We start from the raw sequence: 6,671 nt of genomic DNA on the forward strand, positions 1-6,671 counted from the left end.
ATTTCTCTTCCTAATGTAGAGATTTGTTTTGAAAATCAAAAAAGACATAGAAATGTAAATTTTATTCTGAAGTATTCGATTTTGTAATTACTATTATTCTGCAGTCTTTAATTCTATTATTACTCTGAAGCATTTAATTTTGTAGTTGTTTTCGAGGATGTCCATGTAGCTCAAAAAAGTTTCATAGAAAGTCAGCAATTAGACTCATTAGACTTTTTTTTTGGGTGTCTTGCTGGTGCCTTGTAGTCTTTTAAAGGATAGAGTCTGAAAGGCCTGATCACAATCCTATTAAGCAGCCAAAACTCCCCCAAATCTTCAATAGGAGGGACTCAGTACTTTCATAGAGTTTAACTAGTTCATTAGGAGCCATGGGATTTTACTTCCTCCTTCAGCTGATTCACAACAGCCTGGCCTTGAACTCTTCACTCCTTCCTTTCCCAGCTAAATTCTTATTGGTAAAAGAGCTTAAAAAGCTAGAATAAAAATCAATGTCTACAAAACATGGTGGGATAGGGTTGACAAATATTTAAATTTGAAACAGTTTAATTCAGTATCATCATATTGCAACAGTTTAAATAAATCAACCTAGTCTTTGCACTTTTTTCCTTCATTTTGAGGTGGAAGTACATTTTCACTCCCTTCTGTTTGAAAATTGATTAGCTAAGATTTGAAAATTAGGTCAAAGAAATTTTGCCATGCTCAGAAAAGATCATGGAGGACCAAGTTTCAACTTAACTCACTTTGGTGCCAAATTATAATCGACAAAGTAGACTATTGAAAGAGGAAAGAACAGTTCTAATAGAAATAATAAGGTATATAGACCCAGTTAGCAACATGATTCCAAAATGGTGAGCTCATCCAGCAAATCAACAAAACTGTTATCAAGTTGCTAGTTTTAATGGGAGAAAGCTGAGAAATGAACTTCTGAACTGGCTATGTGGGGCATCTCTCTCTCTCTCTCTCTCTCTCTCTCTCTCTCTCTCTCTCTCTCTCTCTCTCTCTTCTCTCTTCTCTCTCTTCTCTCTTCTCTCTTCTCTCTCTCTCTCTTTCTCTCTCTCTCTTTCTCTCTCTCTCTTCTCTCTTCTCTCTTTCTCTTCTCTCTGTCTCTCTCTCTCTCTCTCTCTCTCTCTCTCTCTCTCTCTCTTCTCTTCTCTCTGTCTCTCTGTCTCTCTCTCTCTCTGTCTCTGTCTGTCTCTCTCTCATCTATTTATATATTTTAACTTCACTCTTCCCCAGCTATCCCTTCAGCTGCCATTCTACTCACCCTAGAAATGTAATCCTGGAGGGCTTAACACTTTCCTAAAGGGAAGTTCCTTTCATCCCTGCCCCACATGATTGTTGATTGGTAGTTCCTATCACATCACCATCCATCAGGTTTATACACTCCTTTGTTGCCATCCTCTCTTCCAATTTTGGAAACATAAATCAGTTCTTATCATTTTTCCTGGAAAATGTGTCAATCTATTATCCACTGGCTCCAGTAACTTTCCAAAACCAAAATATCCCCTCCCTTGTCACTACTCCTCAATAAATGTTGCTTCCCTTCCACTGTATACTGTGAGCTTTTCTAGTGCAGGAATTGTCTTTGTTTTTGTATTTATGTCTCCCAGTTTAGGACTCCTTGGAATTTAAATGAATGCTTAAAAATTCTTTTGTCATTCCCTCATTCATTTTGATTTTTCTGTATCTATAGCAAAAGTTCATGACTTACCACACATAGTGTGTCCTTTTCTATTTTTTGCCGTGTCCTTTGTTCTTACAGAGTTTGAAAACTTCATCCAGAAATTAGTATTTAAAAGAGACGCAGTATTTTAAAGAATTTAAAGAATTAATATTTCATTGTCAGATGAATCAATAATATCCTTTCCATCAGTGAAGATTTTCAATCTATCCTTGTCTTTTTATTTTGTGAAATTCTTGACTATGTTCTTTGGATTATCCAGGTTTTATCCCTTGCCTTCAGTAAGTGACTAGTCTATTTCCTCTTCTAGCCATGCCTTTCCTCCATAACATCCTTTACTTTATTTCTTGCTTGTAGATCACCTTTTGAAACAAGTTTAATACTACTGGTACTTACTGTGTGCATCGTTATTGCTCTTTGGGTCACTTACAACTTTGTGAAATTAATCAAAGGTTATAAAGAACTAAAGTATAAATAGGTACTCAGTTGGAAAAGCCAAGTGCTAAATTTAGAAAATTTTGGATTTTGTTTGTGGTTTTCAATTACATATATTAATTTAAAAAATAATCTGTACTTGACATTTTCTGATTTTACTTTGTCTTTGCATCTAAACTATGAAAAGTTTCTAAATAGGATATTAAGATCACTCAATCAAATTCATTTGACAATATTAAGTACTTATCAAATAATCTATAAATATTTATTAAGTATCTATCCTATACCTGCCATTATGCTAAGCACCAGAGATACAAAAAGAGGCCCAAACTTCCCCAAAATTCCTTCTCTTAAAAAGCTAGTAATCTATGCATTACTATTTACTGGAAGTGGCAAATCACATGCAAATAAAAAAATATGTAAAGTAAGCTATGTGAAAGATAAATGGAAATAATTAAAAGGGGGAAATCACTATAATTAAGAGAGTTTAGGAAAGGTTTTCTGAAGAATGTGAGATTTTAATTGAGGCTTAAAGAAAGTCAGGAAAAATCAGTATTTGAGAGTGGGGAAGAGAGAGCATTCCAGGTATGGGAAATAACCAGAGAATCCTGGGAGCTAAGAGATGTATGTTGCTAAATGAGAGTTATATGCTAGAGAGTGAGGTGTGTGAAGACTGGTAAAATAGGAAGGGGACAAATTATGAAGGAATTTGATCACCAAACAAAGCATTTTGTTTTTACATCTGAAGACAATAAGAAGCCCCTGGAGTTTATTGAATGGGATAGAGTAGGACATTATCAGACTATGTTTTAGGACAATCACATTAATGGCTAAAAGGACATTGGGTTAGAATAAGAAGAGCCTTGAGGTAGGCAAATCCATCAGTAACCAAGGCATGAAGTAATGGGAGCCTGAACTAACATGGTGCTAGTATCAAAGGAGAAAAGGGGCCATATCTGAGAGATTGTTGCAGAGGTGAAATTGTCAGATCTTAGTAACAGCTGGAAATAGCAGTGAGAAATGATGAGTAGTCCAATTTGACTTTAGTTGCAAACTTGAAGGATTGGGAGGATGGTGTTACTCTCTATAATAAAAAGGAAGATAAGAGAGGGTAGGATTAGGGTGAAAGATAAGTTCTATTTTGGTCATAATGAATTTAAGATGTCTAATGCACTTCTAGTCTTAGGTGTTTGATCTGGAAGTCAGAAGAGAGACCGGGGCAGAAAAGATAGATTTGAGAATCAATAAAACAGAGATAATAATTAAATTTATAGGAGCTGATGAGATCACTAAGTATAGTAGAGAGTATAGAGAGAACAAAAAAGGACCTAGGGCAAAAACCCTTCAGAATTAGAAAGTGTGAATTGGAGGAAGATCCAGCAAAAGGACAGAGAAGGAGAGGAAGGAGAATTAGGAGAGAGTGGTATCCTGAAACTCTTAAGAGAAGAGAGTATCAAGAAAAGAGTGATCAACAATATCAAAGACTACTATAGAGAAGTTAAGGAGAATGAGGATTGAGAAAAGTCATTGGATTTGGTAAATAAGAGAACATTAATAACTTTGGAGAAACCATTTTTAGTGGAATGATAAGGGTGGGAATCAGATTATAAAGTGTTAAGAAGAGAGAAAGTGGAAGCATCTATTATAGAGGTTCTTTTTAAGCAGTTTAGCACAAAGGGTAGAAGAGATATGGGTTGATAGTTGTCAGAGATGGAAGGATGAGTGAGTTTTTTTTCCATGATAGATGTGGTCATATTTGTAAGCAGGAAATGAACAGAAAAAACTGAAAAAAGTGAAAGAGTGGGGAAACAGGGAACAATTTGTTGGAGAAGGCAGAATGGCCTGGGCTTACTTAAACAATTACAGAGGTTTTATATAGGACTTTGTGATAAACAGAAAGATGAAGAACTACATACTTTTTTGCCCTTATGAGGATTAATTCTCCATGGGCCTAGGAATAAGTGGTATTAGGGATACAACAGATACATTGATAAAAATAATACAGTGTAGAATGTAATAGGGATCAAAGAGAGTTGAAGATAAAGAGCTCTAGGAAAATATGAGGAGGAAGAAAACACTTTCAATGGAAGAGATAACTGAATGCTTTCAGAAGACATACTTGAACTGAAATTTGAAAAAGTAGAGAGAAAGGAGAGAGTAAGGTACTTAGGTAAGGCACCCAGGGTTCTAATAAGCTGTGAGTCCTTAGAAAGAGATAGTACTTTCTAAGTATTTTGTGAATCAAAAGTATCTATAAACTCATGAGTCCCCATTGCTGATTTATTTACTTTCATGTCAGAGAGAATTCTTAGTTCACAGCAAAGACATTTAGTGAAATAACAGTAATTAAAAACAATAGAATATTCTTCCATGATCCTTGAGTTAGTTTCACACAGATACATACATCCTCAATAGGAAAAGTGCATATTAATAGAAATCAAATATGGAACACACATATAAGGGGATTACATGTAGTGAAGCACCTGTGAAGAAAGGCATAAAATGGAGCTAAGGTATATTGGAGGGGTCTAATGCCTTTGATTCTTAGAAGACAATGGTCTTGTAGATAAATTCTCTTCATTCATTCATTCTATCTGTTTGACCAACTCACGATCTCTGGTATTCCCCAATAAGTACTATATCTTTGCTTCTCCCCAGTGAGCATAATACTTTTCTTTTAAGCATATTTTTATCTTAAAGTAAAAAGTAGTTTTTTAATCTGTCCTTTTCAGTCCTCACTGAACATAATGGTTTTCTTTAAAGAATTTTTAATTTTATTTTTTAAATTAAGAAGTAATTAAAAAAATTTAATCTATTTCTTCCATTAGCCCCACTTCCAGTAAGTGTGTGTGTGTGTGTGTGTGTGTGTGTATGTGTGTGTGTGTGTGTGTGTGTGTGTGTGTTTTAAGCTTTCAATACATAGCTATTGGCTATGTAACACATACTCTGGCAAAACAAATTCCCACATGCAACTTGTATATCTCTATCTGCATTTTTAAGTTTATAGTTTTTTCTGTTAGGAAGTATATTTCATTTTCATTCCTTTGGATCTGTGGTTTATCATTATTTTGATCAGGAGTGCTACTTCCTTATGCATCAGTTCATAAAGTTCTTTCTAGTTCCCTTTGAAATTGGCATTATTTATGGCACAATAATATTCATTCCATCAACATACCACAGTTTGTTTAGCTATTAATCAATAGATCATTTCCTTAGTTTCCAATTTTTGTTTTCCATTTTTTCTTCATGAAAAGAGCTTCTATAAATATTTTTATATGTATTGATCCTTTTCCTCTGTCTTTGATTTTCTTGGGGCATAAATCTAGCAGTAATATAGCTCTGTTAAAGGGTATGCACAATTTAATAATTTTCTGGAAACAATTCTAAATTACTCTTCTGAAAAACTGGAATAATTCATATTTCTGAGAGTGCACTACTGTACTTGTCTTACCATAGCTTCTCTAACATTTGCTATTTTCTTCTTTTGTCATCTTTCCAAATCTGATAGGTGTGAGGTAGAATCACACAGTTGCTTTGATTGGCATTTATTCAATTCCTAGTGAATTAGGTCATTTTTTCATGTGATTGTTCATAGATTGATTTTCTTCCTTTGAAAATCGTTTTCTTTTTTCATTTCTTTTCTTTTGAATAGGAATGGCTTTTAGTCTTTTAAATTTCAATCAGTTACACACACACACACATAAATATACTTTATATGTCTTGGAAATAAGACCTTTATTAACATGTTGCAGAGATTGTTCTTTTCTTTCTTTTGGGGGGGTTAAATGACTCGCCCAAGGTCACACAGCTAGGACATGCTAAGTGTCGGTCAGATTTGAGCTTGGGTCCTCCTGACTTCAGGGCTGGTGCTCTATCCACTGTACCATCTAGCTGCCCCATGTTGCAAAGATTTTTCTTTTCAGGAACCCATTTTTCTTTGAATTCTTAATATTTTGAATTCATTTGTGCAAAATATTTTAAATAAGTTATAACCAAAATTTTTTCAATTTATGTTCTGATCCTCTCTATCTTTTAATTATAAATTTTTCCTTATCTATGCTTCTTAAAGGTAGTTTCTTGCTTGTTTCTCTAATTTAAGATGTGATTCTATGTCATATATCCATTTGGAGTTTGTCTTGGCATATTTTGTGAAATATTGGTCTAAACCTAATTTCTTATAGACTACTACCCAGTTTTCCCAGTGTTTTTTTTTTTCCCTCCAAATAGTGAATTCTTCCCCCAGTAGCTGTGGAATTATCAAATACTTTTCTACTGTATTTGGTTTTTTCTTCCTCTTCTTCCTCCTTCTCCTCCTCATACCCTTACATCTGTATGTTTTATCCAAATTTTGATTACTTATACTTCACAAGATATCTTGAGGTTTGTGGTCTAGATTTTTTTTCTTCCCTATTTATCTATTCCATCATTAAAAAAAAAAAAAAAAACCCAGGACAGTTAACTTTTTTTTTTTTGTTTCTAGTAATATTCATTTGTGATTTCTTGAAATGTTACTGTTAAGTTAGACTTTGATAAAAACCCACTGGAATTCAAATGG

This window comes from Antechinus flavipes, chromosome 2 (genome assembly GCF_016432865.1).
Source record: "Antechinus flavipes isolate AdamAnt ecotype Samford, QLD, Australia chromosome 2, AdamAnt_v2, whole genome shotgun sequence".
Lineage (NCBI taxonomy): Eukaryota > Metazoa > Chordata > Mammalia > Dasyuromorphia > Dasyuridae > Antechinus > Antechinus flavipes.